Here is a 17,790-nt window from a genome sequence, read left to right on the forward strand (position 1 = left end):
TTATCCATTCTTAGCATATTGTTTTCAATGGCCCCTGCATTTCCCCCTTTTTTGTTTTGCCTCAATCTAAGAAAGGTAGCCCATACTTGTTCCTGTTTTTTCCTTTGTTTTGGGATGCGACGGAGGGAGCATCAGATTACCAGGAGAAGTAGACTCAATCCAAGCGCCCAAAGCAATATACTTCCAGAGATTGTAGAAATCCATGTTTTCATCTGGGTCCATGGATTAAGAGCAGTAAGGTGTTGACCCAGCTCCTGCATAGTAGCTGCTCCGGACAATACATGTAATTGTTGTTGAAATGCTTCAGAAATGTTTCGAGTGAGTTCTTGGATGTCCAAACTAATATTTGTATGGCCTATTAATAATCTTCGGATTTCGGTCCAATTCTGAGAAACATTAAAAGACACAGGTGTTACGCAAAATTGAGTGGAGTTCCAATCACATTGCAATGTTATTCGAGTACTGAGGACAGTGAGCTGATCTCCAAGCCACGTTAAGGCTTGCTCCATGTTGTCCAATCTTTCAGCAAGTTGGGAGTCGATGTTCCGTTGTTGCAGCCACAACCAGTGAGACTGTTCGTGCCATTGCTGTACAAATTCAGCATTTTGTATGCCTTGATGTAGCGCGAGCCCTGCCACAGCCGCAGTGGAGGCAATGGCAACAAGGCTCATCACCAAGGCAATTATAAGTCCAAGGGCACGACGGGTCCGCTGAAGGGAAGTCCAAATATAAGTCTCAAGAGGTGATGCCCCCCACGGTCACGTAAGGTTGACAGGTAGCCAAATTTCCTTATGAGCCCTGAGGATATAAATATCCCCCGTAAAACTGCGCCATCAGGAATGATTGAGGCAAGACAAAAATGTACAGGTATCTTTACAATTAACAATCCCCGTATCATTATCCCATGTTAAATTCCCTGCTAACAATAGGTAAGGCTTTCGGACACAAGCAATAATATATATGGAGACATTCCGATATAATTGAATATGAAAGGGGTTATTCGGGTTAGAAAGATTAAGGGACATATTCCCCACAAAAGTACTAATAGCATCACCTGCAGCTAATAACTTCCAAAGATGACTTTGTACTTGTAAAGAGTATTTAAGATGAGGCATAGGTGGCGACAAGCCTCCTTCACGCCATACCAAAGTTTCATTACCATCAGCAACGATACTTTTATTTACCCGGTGCCATTTCAAAGGTATGTGACTAAATTTTGTTTGAAAATCACCGTGCACACTCCAATCAATTACTTGCAGCCCATTATATTCTAATAAAATCCGGGGCTTAGTTCCCTGACAATGTTGCCACTCCAATACCTCAATATTAGGGGAAACCTCTGGAATAGGACACAAAGGTAAGGAACTAGGAATAGTCTCATTAATATATACAGTATGATTATAATGAAAACTTCTAGTTACAATAATAACAGTATTGGCAGCCACATGGCTATGATTGTAGCGAACAGCCCAAGCTTCATGCGATTTCCGGAGACAATGAGGACTATTTCCCATGCAAATCGGAAGTCCTTCCACTCCAAATTGGTATATGCTGTTTATTATTCCTGTTTCCCGTTCTATGTTGTCCTTGTCCATATAGGGGGACGGCATCCAAGTAGTGTCATTGGTGAAAACCTTAACTTCTGCCTCCCCCCAGGCGACTCCCTGATACAAGGGTGGAAAGGGAATATAAGTCCAATATTCATACAAAGCCTCACTAAGGGAAATAAGTCCCCCACTGAGGCACATCCAACAAAGGAAGAGATGCATGCTGAGCCCAGTTTTCTTTTCAACAGGGTTTCAATCGCCTTGTAGGAAACCACTCAGGTCCGCTCCCTGTAAGGACAAGAGCATAGCCCCGTCCCTGTTTTAGAACTTGCCCCTGTGCATACTTACCTTCTTCATTAGGATGCCAAACCTTTAAATTATCGGCGGGGACTATTGTCGAGGGAGGTGAGGAAAGATGAGTTATGGCAGCGGAGTCCTGCAATTGTCTCCATTGATTCAAAAAATTTAAGGTAAACAAAACCTTTAAAATCTGATTTCTGGGGGACTCATTTCCCCCTTTTTTGTTTTAGCAGTTGAGTTTTTAAGGTTAAATTTGCGTGCTCAATGATGGCTTGACCTTGACTGTTGCCCGGGATACCGGTGAGATGTTGAATATTGTATTGCTGTAAGAAAACTTGTAACTTACAAGAAACATAGGCAGGGGCATTATCAGTTTTAAGTATTAGAGGAATGCCCATGATGGCGAAACAAGCTAAGAGATGAGTAATAACAGAATCGGCTTTTTTAGATGGCAAAGGAATTGCCCATTGAAAATGAGAGAAAGTATCAATGGTATGATGAACAGACTTTAATCGTCCAAAAAAAGGGACGTGTGTGACATCCATTTGCCAAATCTGATTAACTTGAGTACCTCGCAGATTAACCCCAGGATGGAAAGATGGAATGCTCAAAGGAGCACAAGAAGGACAAGCTGGAAAAAGAGAATGAGCTTGTTTACGAGTTAAATGAAATCGTCGTTGAAGACCAGAACTATTAGTGTGATGTAGAGCATGTTCTTGTTCTGCAGCCTGTAGGTGGCCGATTAAAAGCGAATCAATCTGAGCATTACCATGAACTAACGGTCCAGGAAGTTGAGAATGAGAACGAAGATGAGTGATGAATAAAGGAGCTCGACGTTGGCTCAAAGTAGAAGACAACAAAGAAAAGAGTTTTTGAAGAGAAGAAGTAGCACAAAGAGGTAGAGTGGCTTGAGAAATATAAGAAGTAACATAGACGGCGTATTGAGAATCACTAACAATGTTACAACTGGTGGAAGGGAAATCAAGTAAGACCATGAGAATAGCAAACAATTTTCCCTGTTGCACCGAGGGATAAGAATAAACTGTAACTCGAGATTGATGAACACTCCAATATTCAGCTTTACCACTACTACTAGTATCAGTGAAAAAAGTAGGACCTTAAACAGGAAATATAGATATTGGTGAGAAGGGCAATACAGAATGCTGCCTAAAGAATGAAAAAATCGGAGCCTTAGGATATTGGGTAGAAAATTGTCTGACAAATGAAGCGCAAGCAACTTGCCAAGAATCAGAAGTGGCAAGAAGATAAGTAATCTGACTATGAGTAAATTGAGAAATAATGAAGGAAGGATTTCCTCCCCAGAGTTGTCGACAGCGATGTCGTCCTTTGATGATTAATTTAGCTAAACGATCGATATAAGTAGTCAAGCGTTTAGATGTTTTGTTGGATAAAAAAATCCATTCTAACGGCCGATTTGTTTGATGAATCATGCCTGTAGGAGAATATAAAGTATGAAATAAACAAAAGGAAAGGGGAACGTCGGGAAGGATATAATGTAGATGGGCTTTTTGAAGCTGCTCTTCTACCAGCTGGAGTTCCTGTAAAGCCAAAGGAGTTAAATGATGTGGGCTGTCCAAGTGACTGTTTCCTTCTAGAATAGAAAAAAGATGTTGTAACTGATACGTTGGTATTCCTAAAACAGGACGCATCCAATTAATATCTCCTAAAAGCTTTTGAAAGTCATTTAATGTTTTTAAATGATCACATCGAATTTGAATCTTTTGGGTCGAATATTTTGTGGTCCCAAGGCATAACCTAAATATTGAATAGGAAAATCCACTTGAATTTTTTCTGGGGCTATATTAAGTGAGTATAAAGAAAGCTGAGTTTGTAACGATGCGAAAGCATCTTGCTGCTTTTCTTTAGTAGGTGCAGCAAGAAGAATGTCATCCATATAATGATATAAAAGAACAGAAGGGTGACACTTTCGAACAGGATCCAGAGCCCGATGGACAAATTCTTGACACAAGGTAGGGCTGTTTAACATTCCTTGAGGTAAAACCTTCCACTGATATAGAGAAAGTGGCTGAGAATTATTAAAAACAGGGACAGAGAAGGCAAAACGCTCACAATCCTTTTGATCCAAAGGAATAGAGAAAAAACAATCCTTTAAATTAATAACCATGAGCAACCAATCTTGAGGAATCATAAAAGGGTTAGGAAGGCCAGGTTGTAAGGATCCCATGGGTTGAATACATGCATTAATAGCACGAAGGTCTGTTAATAGTTTCCATTTACTTTTTTTTTTTTTTTTTTTACTTACACGAAGACAGGGGAATGGAGAAGTACTAGGCTCTATATGGCCTAAGGATAATTGTTCCTGAGCCAAGTTTTCCAAGGCCTTAAGCTTTTTATGTGTTAAAGACCACTGTTTAATCCATATAGGAACATTAGTTTTCCATGTCAAAGGAAGGGCTTGAGGCTGCTGCACAGTGGCTACATGTTTAAAGATTTTTCAAGGGGATTGTGGCCCATGCGGAACATCATATTCTTGGCAGAATTAGAGACATGAGGAATAGAAACAAAAGCTCCAAATTGTTGCAATAAATCTCGGCACCATAAATTTAGGGCAATAGGAACAATATAAAACTGAACTTGGGCCACTTGACCATCTGGCCCTTGGCAATTTAAGGATTGAGAACTTTGATACACCTCAGAGGCGGAACCTAATCCTGTAAGAGAAACAGCAACAGGCCGTTTAGGCCACTGCAAAGGCCATTGATCAGAGGCAATAATAGAAACGTCAGCTCCAGTGTCAACCAAGCCCTGAAAAATTTGTCCCTCTACTTCGAGGGGAAACAAGGGTTTTTATTGAGTTACTAAAGTTTCCCAAAAAATATGTTTACCCGTGCTTCCAAAACCTCCGGTTCTTTCTTGCCTCCGTGAAGGAAACTGAAAATAGGGTAGTACAAGGAGTAGTGCTATTCGCTGCCCCTCTTTCAGGGATATAGGTTTATGAGCCTGAGCCATAATTTGAATTTCCCCTTTATAATCAGAATCTATAACACCCAAATGAACTTGTAAACCCTGTAAAATGCTACTACTTCGTCCTATAAGCAATCCAACAGTATGTGGAGGTAATGGCCCAAAAACACCTGTAGCCAATTTAACAACTCCCATTTCTGGGGTGAGTTCAACAGCCTGTAAAATCGCCACATCAGCAGCGGCACTACCGGAAGTAGCAGAGAAAAGCTGAGCTACTAAAAATTGGGAGTTAACATAGATTGAATGGCTTGCTGATGCTGGACTCCCGAGCTGACTGGAAATTGCAAATGAAGAGGGCTTGTATTGTTGTTGGGGCCCCAAGCTGAAGGGCCCCTCTGCAAGTTTCCCGATCCGGAAATGAGAGAGTTACCGTTTTTATCCACCTTAGAGTGACATTCATTAGTCCAGTGTCGTCCTTTGCCGCAACGACGACAGGGCTCAGTAGGAAGCTTTTTAAATTCTACTTTGGAGGAGTCACTCCTATTAGAGAACTTACGGCACTCCTTTTTAAAATGACCGGTCTTTCCACATTGGAAGCAAACTCCCTTTTTTCCCATGAATGCCTTAGATAAAGCTCCAGCAAACAACTGAGCGTTGTAGGCAGCCCCTCCCACTCCTGCACAGGCTCTAATAAAATCTTCTATTTGTAAGTTTCCAGTAGCTTTTAGAGGACACAACAACCTCTGACATTCCTGATTAGCATTCTCAAAAGCTAGTGTGGTTACCAGGATTTTGCCTGCTGCCCCGTTACCCACAGTCTTTATTACAGCATCTTGGGGCCGAGCAACAAAATCAAGATGAAGTTTATTGGCACTCTGCAAAACCTTAACAAAAGACAAGGCAGCTTTACCCGATGATTCTACTTTACACCAACCCTTTAAAAACAGTCCTTTAGCTTGTGATAATGCCATATCATCGAGTCCAGATTGAGCCGGTACGGTAGCAAACTGACCAGTATCTGTTAATTGCTCCTCTGTTGGCCCTGGAGGATTTTCAGCAGCAATACGGCGGGCCTGTTTTTTAGCATCTTCCAGCCACCAACTGCGTAGCTGAAGCCACTGAGAGCGGTCCAAAACAGCCTTCCCCAAAGTCTCCCAATCAAGAGGCAAAAACAAATTCTCAGAGGAGAAAGAATCTAGAAGCCCCATGACAAAAGGAGATTGAGGGCCATAATTAGCAACAGCTGCCTTCATTTCTTTAAGAAACTTAAATTGAAGAACATTATACTGTACATTTATACCTGTTTGGATGAACGGAGGCAAGATGGCGCACTTCCGGGTTCTTCATCCCCCCCAACTTTTCCCGCGCGCGCGAAAATCCAGCCGGTGACCCGGGAAGGTGCAGACCAACTAGGCATGCGCCAGGTGATGTCAATCTGAAGAGACCAAGATTTACCTGGTCGCACCTGTGGAACGCCCCCTGACACGCCCGTGCCCCGCCTATTGCCCTCCCACTCCTAGAAAAGCCGCTCCGGAGGCACGCCACGCGCGGCCTTCCTCAGTCCTCCACTCCTGTTGGGATGTCAGGACTGTGGGAACTCCGTCTGAGAGCTGTACGGGTGACTCTGGGGGCCCCTTTTGTCGGGGGGCCAACAGACCTCTCCCTACCCACCTTCTTCCCTTGAAGCTAGGTGACCAAAATAAACTTGCAGTTTCGCTCCTACCCTTGCCTAGTCGCTGGTTCTTTTGTACCCGCTCTGGTGGTCTTAGAAAAACAAAACAGTTGGTGCCGAAGACCCGGGAGGAGACCCCTCCTCAGGCCTCTAAGGGTTGAGGAACCTCCTCCTGCTCCCACGCAGCAGACGGACCAGGACCTGAGACCCGCTTCCCTCACTCTCACGGCCTCTCTGGGGTAAGTGCCCTTGTCTCCTCTTTACCTCCCTCGGCCAGAAATCCTGCGCAGGTCCGGGGTCCATTTGGAGCCACTAAGTGGCTCGGGAGACCCGTTCAGGACGGAGACGTCCGCCTGAAGGTAATCTCCACTTAGGCTTCAAGAGCCTCTCATCTGTCTCTGCTGGTTCCAAAGGACGCTTTGAAGCCAGGCAGGGATCCATTCCCATGTCCATTGGGTCCATTGTGTCGGTAAAGAGGAAACAAATGGGAAACCCCCAGTCCAAATTTCCAAAGAGCACCCCCTTAGGGTGCCTCCTAGCCAATTTAAAAACCTTACAGCTTGAACAAGACCTTAGGAGGAAGCAGTTAATTTTCCTTTCCACTGTGGCGTGATCAACCTCAGCAATTTCTGCCAGCGGCTAGGCAAGTGGTCTGAAATTACGTACATACAAGGCTTTTGGGCCTTACGCTCTCGTCCCGACCTGTGTAGCCGATGCTCTTTGGCCCAAGTTATGCTAGCCAAGGACGCCGGCTCACAGGAACCCGAAAAAGAGGAGTCCTCATTCCTTTCTCTTCAGCCGGAGGATCTAGGGTTTCCCTCACTTCCGCCCTATACTTCTCCTCCCTCCGCTTGGACTCCTCCTTCCTTTTCCTTACCTACTAGTAATCCACTCAGTCCCGTGCTTCCTTCGGGGCCCCCAACTGGCTGTCTTGAGTCTCCTGTCTCTGCACACACCCGCTCTAAGTGCCCTGCTGATGCCTCCACTCCTGCCCCACACCCTCCTACAGTGTTAGCACCTTTGCGAGAGGTGGCTGGGGCGGAGGGGGTAGTCAGAGTGCATGTCCCTTTTTCATTGGCCGATCTTTCCAAAATTGAAAAGCGTTTAGGGGATTTCTCAGCTAATCCCACCGTCTACATAAAGGAATTTAGATACCTTTGTCAGGCCTATGACTTAACTTGGCATGACCTCCAGGTTATCCTAACCTCCACCCTAAACCCTGAGGAGCAAGAGCGCATCCTAGTGGCCGCCAGGCAGCACGCCAACCAACTACATTTAACTGACGCCACCATCCCACTAGGGGAGCAAGCAGTCCCCTCGGCAGACCCGGACTGGAACTATCAAGCAAACCAGCCTGGGCGCCGTAGGCGAGACATAATGGTTCAGTGTTTGTTGGCTGGTATGCAAACAGCCTCAAACAAAACTGTAAATTTTAACAAATTAAAAGAAATTATTCAAAATCCAGAAGAAAATCCAGCCGCATTCTTAAATAGGCTGACTGAGGTTCTAACCCAATATACCCAGTTAGATCTGGCCTCCCCTACAGGGGCCACCATTTTGGCGTCTTATTTCATTTCTCAATCAGCTCCTGACATTCGTAAGAAACTTCAGAAGGTAGAGGATAGTCCTCAGGCACCAATACAAAACCTGGTTAAATTAGCCTTTAAGGTCTATAACTCCAGAGAGGAGATGGCTGAGGCAGTGCGACAGGCACGCCTCAAACAGAAGGCCCAGCTCCTAGCAGCGGCTTTACGGCCCAGTTGTAACCCCAGACCAGAAAGCACATACTCCGCAGACTCCAAGGCTACAAAAGGAGTCTGCTATAAGTGCGGCAAGGCGGGACACTATGCCAACAGGTGTCCGCAAGGTCCCCGAGCCCCAACGCAGCCTTGCCATAAGTGCAAGGCGTCAGGACATTGGGCCAATGAATGTCCTAAGCCTCATCCACCAGCAACCCCCTGCCCTGCTTGCCAGCAGGGAGGACACTGGAAGTCTGATTGCCCCACCCTGAGAACAGGTGCTGCGTCTCCACGTGACCCCCTTTCCCAGGATCCTGGGAGCTCCTTCCAGCTCCTACATCTGGACGACGACGACAACTGAAGGTGCCGAGACTTGGGGACCCCCATCACCCTCGCCGAGCCGCGGGTAACTCTCTTGGTAGCGGGTAAGACAATTGATTTTTTAATAGATAGCGGGGCTACCTATTCTGTTTTGCCGTCCTTCTCTGGACCTAGCCTTCCATCCGATATCTCTGTAGTAGGAGTAGACGGAAAGCCATCCACCCCACGAAAAACTCCACTCCTTAATTGCTGCCTGGCCAACAACTACTTTGCGCACTCGTTCCTCATTATACCCTCATGCCCTACCCCCTTACTAGGCCGAGACATCCTGAGCACCTTAAAGGCCTCCATATACATTCCCACCAACTCATCCACTCCCCTTCAACCCCCTCATGACCTGTTGCTCATGCTTTGTGCAAGTGCACAGGCTCCTCCTATGTCGCCCCCACCCCCCATCTTCCCTATTTCTGTACACCCTCAAGTGTGGGACACTTCCACCCCGGTCATAGCTGCTCACCACCCACCAGTTCTTGTCAAGCTCAAAGATCCCACTCGTTTCCCAAACCACCCCCAATTCTCTCTCTCTCCGACACATCTACAAGGTTTAAAGCCAATTATCACGCGACTACTTAGCCAACATATTCTTGTCCGCACACATTCCCCCTGTAACACTCCAATACTTCCAGTTAAAAAGGCAGATGGAACGTATAGGTTAGTACAGGATCTTCGGCTAGTCAATGAAGCCACCCGTCCCACGCACCCTGTAGTTCCCAACCCTTACACCCTTCTGTCCCATATCCCCACCAATTCTACTTATTTTACTGTGCTAGACCTTAAGGATGCTTTCTTTACCATACCCCTACACACAGACTGCCAGTTCCTTTTTGCTTTCACATGGGAGGACCCAGACACATCTCCAGTGGCAAGGGACACTCCGTGACTACACTGAAAATGAAGTCTCATTTTATACTTATATTGCTGTTTCACTCATACACTCAGACCTTTGCTAGTCCACCTACTGTATGGCAATTTTTTTCTCATCACTGAAACTTGGCCATAAGACAGCCGAACACACTCAGTAGTACATAGTTCTGCCAGTTGTCTTCCTTAAGGCTATTTCTCGTGCTACTGCCCAATCCTTCCTTTCCGTTATTCAGCTCCAAATTCATCCTGAGGTAATCATACTCAGGCACCCAATGGAGGCCAAAACGGCCCCCATTGAAGGCTATTTCTCGTGCAACTGCCCAATCCTTCCTTTCCGTTATTCAACTCCAAATTCATCCTGAGGTAATCATACTCAGGCACCCAATGGAGGCCAAAACGGCCCCCATTGAAGGCTATTTCTCGTGCAACTGCCCAATCCTTCCTTTCCGTTATTCAACTCCAAATTCATCCTGAGGTAATCATACTCAGGCACCCAATGGAGGCCAAAACGGCCCCCATTGAAGGCTATTTCTCGTGCAACTGCCCAATCCTTCCTTTCCGTTATTCAACTCCAAATTCATCCTGAGGTAATCATACTCAGGCACCCAATGGAGGCCAAAACGGCCCCCATTGAAGGCTATTTCTCGTGCAACTGCCCAATCCTTCCTTTCCGTTATTCAACTCCAAATTCATCCTGAGGTAATCATACTCAGGCACCCAATGGAGGCCAAAACGGCCCCCATTGAAGGCTATTTCTCGTGCAACTGCCCAATCCTTCCTTTCCGTTATTCAACTCCAAATTCATCCTGAGGTAATCATACTCAGGCACCCAATGGAGGCCAAAACGGCCCCCATTGAAGACTATTTCTCGTGCAACTGCCCAATCCTTCCTTTCCGTTATTCAACTCCAAATTCATCCTGAGGTAATCATACTCAGGCACCCAATGGAGGCCAAAACAGCCCCCATTGAAGGCTATTTCTCGTGCAACTGATCTCTCTCTAAAACTCTTAACCATACAGCCACTAACTGATCCCTCTATGTCCCCGTGTCCTTGGTCCCCAGTCTAACTCTATACAGCCAGGCAGAAGTAGCAGAGCTTTTCCAGCAACTTTCCATGCCAGTACGCCACTCCCGTCAAAACGGGCTGTTTTTCCTCCCTCTAGTTATTGGAATCAGCTGAAAGCCTGGCCTCCCTGCAGCGCCGAACTACCTCAATAGCCTAAGTAGCTGTCCAAAACAGGCAAGCCCTAGGCTTGTTTACAGCTGAAAAAGGAGGCACTTGTCTCTTCCTTAGAGAAGAGTGCTGCTATTATGTTAGCAAGTCAGGCCTAGCAGACACTAACATTCAAACCCTCAAATGCTTCCATACCTCGTTCCTATACTAATACTGTGCTTTATTTTATTCTTCATCCGTACATCCAAATGCCAACCATGGGCCCCGACCTTAACAGCGCCCCTTAACAGCAGGAAGTAGCCAGACAGACCACGGCGCCCCTTATCACTATTATCAATAAAAGGTTGGACTGTTTGGATGAACGGAGGCAAGATGGCGCACTTCCGGGTTCTTCATCCCCCCAACTTTTCCCGCGCGCGCGAAAATCCAGCCGGTGACCCGGGAAGGTGCAGACCAACTAGGCATGCGCCAGGTGATGTCAATCTGAAGAGACCAAGATTTACCTGGTCGCACCTGTGGAACGCCCCCTGACACGCCCGTGCCCCGCCTATTGCCCTCCCACTCCTAGAAAAGCCGCTCCGGAGGCACGCCACGCGCGGCCTTCCTCAGTCCTCCACTCCTGTTGGGATGTCAGGACTGTGGGAACTCCGTCCGAGAGCTGTACGGGTGACTCTGGGGGCCCCTTTTGTCGGGGGGCCAACAGACCTCTCCCTACCCACCTTCTTCCCTTGAAGCTAGGTGACCAAAATAAACTTGCAGTTTCGCTCCTACCCTTGCCTAGTCGCTGGTTCTTTTGTACCCGCTCTGGTGGTCTTAGAAAAACAAAACAATACCCCCTTGAGGAAATTGGTCATTAGGACCAAAAGGTTGCCTAATAATGGGGAACAATTGTAAAGGATCCTCATCCTCTGGAGAATCCAATACCTTAATTACAGCTTTAGCAGTAGAAGCAGGAACAGCAAAAACCATGCCTAAATGAGGCAGCATTTCCACCGGTGGTGGTGGTGGTGGTGGTGGTGGTGGAAAACTGTCCTCCTCCTCCACCTTAGGTACTGATGGGGGTGGATGAACCACGGGAAAAGTAAAAACAGGAGTGGGTGGAGGAGAAGGTTGAGGGGGAGATAACTGCAATTGTAAAATTTGTTGTAACAATTGAACAACCGTCTGAAGCTCCTTTTGAATTTCTGATTCCTTTTCATGAGACAAATTATCACACAAAGGACCTTCTCCCTCAGTTACAGAATTATCTTTAAGGAGGGGAAATGGCTATCGGAGACTTCAAAGACTCCTCATCCCTGCCTTCCCCCTTTTCAGAGTCTGCCTCTAAGAGCTCCAAAGCCTGAGTAATAGAGGCACAAAGGGCCCACAAAGGTGCTGACATTACATCGCCGAGCTGATGCGCTTGACGAAGGGTCTTAACAACCTGTTGCCACTCTCGCTTATTTAATTGTACTTCAGTTTGATATTGAAACCAAGAGCAATGTTGTTCCACATGAGCAAACAATTTCCGCAAAGTTCTCTCTTTTACATCAACCCCAATCGAAAGTAAAAGCCCTTGTAATAACCTTAAATATTCTGAGGCCAAGGAACTGGAATTCCCCATAATGAAAACTTAAGAAGTTTCCCCTTAATGATTCCCGGGCTTTACCCGCTCCTCGGGGGTTCCCCTTCTTGTTCCCCACTACTCACCCTGTGCACCCTGCTCGCTGCGCCACTTCTTGGGGCCCGTGCCGGGGGTAGTGGAGAATGAACAAACACAAGAGACAAAGACAAACAGAGAACATGGCGGCCGCACTTAGAGCCTCCGCCTCACTTTATTTATGCTCCATAAATCCCACGTCAGCAAAAATAACACAGTGCAAAACAAACTTTCTGCACCCAGATATAACCTACTGCTTAGTTCTTTGTTTCTAAGTTCTTTCTTATTTTGTCTGCCTTCTTGGCGCCTACTAGAGTTCATTAAAAGTTCAACTAAAGATAGTATCCTTGACTACTGGAGTTCATTAAAAGTGCAACTAGCTAGAGATACTGTCCTTGAGCCTTATCCATTCTTAGCATATTGTTTTCAATGGCCCCTGCAGTCTGACTCTGTCACCCAGGCTGGAGTGCAGTGGCAGGATCTGTGCTCAATGCAACCTCCACCTCCTGGGCTCAAGTGATTCTCCTGCCTCAGCCTCCCAAGTAGCTGCTATTTTAGACGTGTACCACTATGCCTGGCTAATTTTTATATTTTTGGTAGAGACAGGGTTTCATCATGTTGGCTAGGCTGGTCTCGAACTCCTGACCTCAAGTGATCCACCCACCTTGGCCTCCCAAAGTGCTGGCATTACAGACATAAGCCATCACACCCGGCCCCTAAGTGGATTTTTAGGCGTTCTTTCAGGTGGGCCTCTGGTGAAACCTTTTGTGCGCATTTCACAAAGGGCTTGTCCACTGTGTGGCATTTCTCAGCTTTATCCACTGACTTCACAGGAAACGTTTTCCCGCACTCCTGGCCGACGTCGCTCCCTAGGTGACCATGCAGCAAATGCTCAGACCTCAGGACACTGGCAGCTGTTGTCCGGCCTGGTGTCAGCTCAGCCCGCAGTCATTGCCTAGTTACACGTGAAGGCTCGAGGGGTCTGGAACCACTAATCTTTGAGCCTGGGGTCTCCATGGTTTCTAATTCCTGGCCCTAGCAATGGACTTTCTGAACTTTCTTGCCCTTTCAGAATTGCGTTTTGAACTTGAGTGTGGTCGTGGGTGACTCCCCGGCCTCCTGCCCTGGGGCGTGGTGCCTTTGTTCTGCGTCACCAAAAGTTTCGTCATCCTGATCCCAGCTTCTTCCAGATCATCCTCCCGAGGCTCAGCAGCATCTCCGCCAGTGCATGTGGGGCTCTCGCCCTCATTTCCCTTGTCCCTGGAGGTGGGGGCGTGCCCGAAGCCGTTTGCCTCCCTCCCTAGACAGAAGCTCCCTGCCAAGATACCGGCAGGAAAGGGCCGAGTTTCCTTCTGTAATCAGGCCTCGGGCACAGGCTGGGGCGGCTCTGAGCGCAGAGGGGACCCAGCCCTGCCCATTCCTCCCGACCTGCTAGCGCTCGGCCCTCCCCACTGTTTATATTCAAGATGATGAGAAAATAAATTAGTCAAGTAGATTAACCACCTCCTACCGCATGGATTCTGCCTTTATTTTCTTTGTATTGCAATATAATTTATACATCTTAAAATTCAATCTTTAAAGTGTGCAGTTCAGTGGTTTTTAATATATTCTCAAAGTCATACCACTATCAGCATGATCTAACCCCAGAACATGTCCCTCACTCCCAAAAGGAATCTGTATCCCTTGCAGTTACTCTCTCTCCATCCCTTCTTCTTCCAGCTCTGGCAATGACTAATCTACTTTCTGTGTCTATGGAGTTGCCTCTTCTGGACATGTCATAGAAATGGAATCATACAATACATGGTCTTTAACTTCTTGTTTGATCTCTTAGTGTAATATTTTCAAGGCTCATTCATGTTGCAGCATGCAGCAGTGCTTCATAGCTTTTTATATTTGAATATTGCATTGTATGCACGGACCACTTTGTTTATCCATTCATCTGTTGATGGACGTTTGGATTATTTTCCCTTTTTGGCTATTGTGAATACAGCTGTTATGGTAATCATCATACGGTAATTCCATTTAGCTTTTTGAGGAACTAAGCCTCCCAATCCCAAAATTACATGCAATAATTTAGTCTGATTTGGTTTTTTTGTTAATATATGACCACAACTTAGAAAAATGTTCACCAACTAAAAGAGGTGTAGACAACAGTTTTCTAATACATATTTCCCAGGTTCTATAATAGCTCAAGTCTCAGTCTGAGTGATGGTCCATTGACACTTCTCTGATTTCCTTCAGAAAAGCGATAAAGGCTTACTTCTAAAGCTAGCTAAAAACTAACCTCCCGAATTAAATCTGCCTTTCCGTGAAGGTTGGTTAGGTAACAAAGGCAACGGCACTGCAGAAGTTACTGAAGTTTGGATAGATAGCACAGGAAATCTGAGTGGAACACCACTGTAGAATCCCATACACATAATAAGTCAGTAGGCCTTTATACAAATCCAAGAATTTTTAAAGGTTTTTAGCAAAAGTGTAACTACACTTATTACCTATTAACTATCATCCCTCCCATGTGCATTTCATATACTAACTGCCATTTTGTGGTGGTGTGGTGGGTTTTTCCAGAGTTTTCTAAAATCTGTTTTAGGGACATTTCCTGCCCCACTCTGTAGGTCTTCCAGGATGTAAAGCCAGCTCACTCACTCTTCTGAAAGTGAGGTGCCAGGCCACCAAGCATGGGGTCTTTCAGCAGCACTCAGGGCGTGGGGTCTGGCTTCTTCAAGTGCCAGGGACAGCTGGCCTTGGGTCAACAGTATCTGTGGCTGGTTTGCATGATTTGCTTCCTGAGTTTGATCGCTCCATTGTTTCCATTTTCATCCTCTCCAAGGATGAGATCTGGTGGCTGATACCTTGATGTTAATAACATTTTTTGCCCTTGTCTCAACCATGATGGCACCCATGGATTCAGCATATTCCTCAACATCCTTCAGGGGAAGCTCCCTAATATCTGAGAGATGGCATTTGTTTCAGTAATAGCCATTACAATGTTTTCCAGTCCATGTTCTTTCAGCTCTTTATCCCACTTCTTCAAGATATGAAATGAATCCTGTTTGGGTAACATCATGCACTGTATCAGCTGCAGCCGATCCTCCATAGCATATGAGCCAATGAATGAAACCGTTCCTGGCCAGCAGTGTCCCAGAGGAGGAACTTGTGAAGGTCATTTCCGCAAGGCGCAGTTTTGGTCACAAAAGATACCTCAATGGTAGGGCTGATGTTGTGGTCAAAGTAATCCTGGGCAAATCGACACACAATGCTTGATTTCGCAACACCGGTGTCCCCGAGAAGGCATACTTTGAACTCCTCTATTGTCATCATGTGCTGGCTGTCAGGCCAGCAGGGGCTCAGCAGCGTCCTCCCGGCTCCATCAGCATCTCCCACCTGGGCACCTCGCTGGTGCCGCCCAACTTTTCATCTTCAAAGCCCTTTTCCTACTGCAGTTGCTTTTCCCAACAGCCGCACATTTATCCCAGGGAAGGACTCTGATTGGTCGTGGCTGAAGCATATGTCCACTCCTGGGCCAATCCCTCTTCCCCGGGTAATGAGATGCTATGATTGATTATGTCTGCATCAGGTGCACCAAAAGGAGAGGCGCTGGGCAGTCACAAACAACAGCTGTTATAATCCACTACAGCCTGGATTGCAAGATCACGGGAACTTTCCTCTTTCATAGTTCCATAGGGTTGGACTCAGGAGACTTGGTTGGTCTCAGGAGACTAAAAGGGGAGTAGGGTTTTCTGTGTTTCTTTTTGTTAACTTAGGACTGGGATTTCTTTAGGCGTTGAGGGTCAGCTTCAGTTCTAGGTAGAGATGGCTGATTCAATGTATGCATCACCTGGCATGTTAGCGAAGCTTTGAGAGTAAACAAAAAGTAAGAAGATTAAAAGAATATGTAAACTCAAAAAAAAAAAAAAAAAAAAAAAAAAGAAAGAGAAAGGAAATAAAATATGTAAAATTTGGAAGTTGAAAATCACATGGACAAGTGGGAACTGACTTGGTTCTCCCTACCGCTGGCTTAAGAGTCAGTTTTTTCTGTCTGTTGGGAAGGGCCAGGTGCAGGAATTGGCACTTTCGGGTACTTCTGGAAGTAGAGGTAAAGGTGAGATTTGAAAAAGCAGAAAATCGGATGGGCACGGTGGCTCAGGCCTGTAATCCCAACACTTTGGGAGGCCGAGGGGGGTGGATCACCTGAGGTCAGGAGTTTGAGACCAGCCTGGCCAACATGATGAACCCTGTCTCTACTAAAAATACAAAAAATTAGCCGGATGTGGTGGCAGACGCCTGTAATCCCAGCTAATCAGGAGGCTGAGGCAGGAGAATTGCTTGAACCTGGGTGGCAGAGGTTGCAGTGAGCTGAGATCGAGCCACTGCACTCTAGCCTGGGCAACAAGAGCGCAACTCCGTCTCAAAAAAAAAAGAAAAAAAGAGAAAGTCTCTGGCCTGGCAAACACTAGGTATAGTAGGCCACAGGAGTGTTGTACTGAAAACAGGGTTATGTGAATGGCTCCTAGTTTTCTTCTCTCATTTTTCTTTCTGTCTTTTTTTTCTTTTTTGTTAGACCAGGGTCTCATCCTGTCACCCAGGCTAGAGTGCAGTGGTGCCATCTTCGCTCACTGCAACCTCCCTCTCCTGGGTTCAAACGATTCTCCTGTCTCAGCCTCCTGAGAAGCTGGGACTACAGATGCCTGCCACCACACCTGGCTAATTTTTGTAGAGACTGGATTCCTCCATGTTGCCCAGTCTGGTCTTGAACTCCTGAGCTCAAGTGATCCGCCTGCCTTGGCCTCCCACAGTGCAGGGATTACAGGTGTAAGTCATCGCGCCTGATCCCTAGTTTTCTTCTCATGCTCAGCTTCCAGGATGCCAACTGCTAGGTCTGTATTCTATGGGCAGAGGTTTGTAGAAATGTATTTTAGGTCTCCCTTCATGGTCGTTTCCCCAGAGATAGTGTACAAATACTGGATGTTTCTAAAGTGAATGCCCAATGATTGACCTCTGGTAAAGCTCGCAGTTGCTAAGCATCAGGGGATTCAGCCTCCAATCAGTGTGTTAGTGTCCTGACCTTTTAAATAGAGCAGACAGCTCAGGATCCCCAGACAGCTGAGGAATGCCTCTAATATGACAGAGATGAGTGCAACCCAGCATCTCCTCTGTCTGTCTTTCCTTCGGCAGCGCGGACCCCGGGGTCAGTCTCAACCGAGGTGGCCAGGCTGGACTGCAGCGGCAGTGGCTGCCTAGGGGCGGAACCAGCCGCTGGGCCCCATCCTGGTGGCTCTGGGCACAAGCCAGGGGAGCGGGCACAGGCGAGCGGCAGAAGCTGCGCCGGGAGGGTCTGCTGGCTGGGCAGGGAGTGGTGCTCTGCAAACTCTGAGGTCCCCAGGTCTGAGCTCAGCAGCCTTGGCTGGTGCCCAAGCTGCAGCTGCGATTTGCATGGAGCTCTGCCCGCCAGAGAGTGTCTTCATGGGGTTTCCCCAGGCGAGGCCTTCAGCATCTCAAGGTTCTCTAACTGCTGTAGTCTCAGTCA

General features: G+C 46.7%; 1 pseudogene; it reads right to left on the bottom strand.

The window, feature by feature from the left end:
• Nucleotides 1–15,079: 15,079 nt before the first annotated feature.
• LOC104655451 lies at nucleotides 15,080–15,584 on the bottom strand (annotated as a pseudogene).
• Nucleotides 15,585–17,790: the final 2,206 nt, after the last annotated feature.

This window comes from Rhinopithecus roxellana, chromosome 20 (assembly GCF_007565055.1).
Source record: "Rhinopithecus roxellana isolate Shanxi Qingling chromosome 20, ASM756505v1, whole genome shotgun sequence".
In the NCBI taxonomy this organism is placed as follows: Eukaryota; Metazoa; Chordata; class Mammalia; order Primates; family Cercopithecidae; genus Rhinopithecus; species Rhinopithecus roxellana.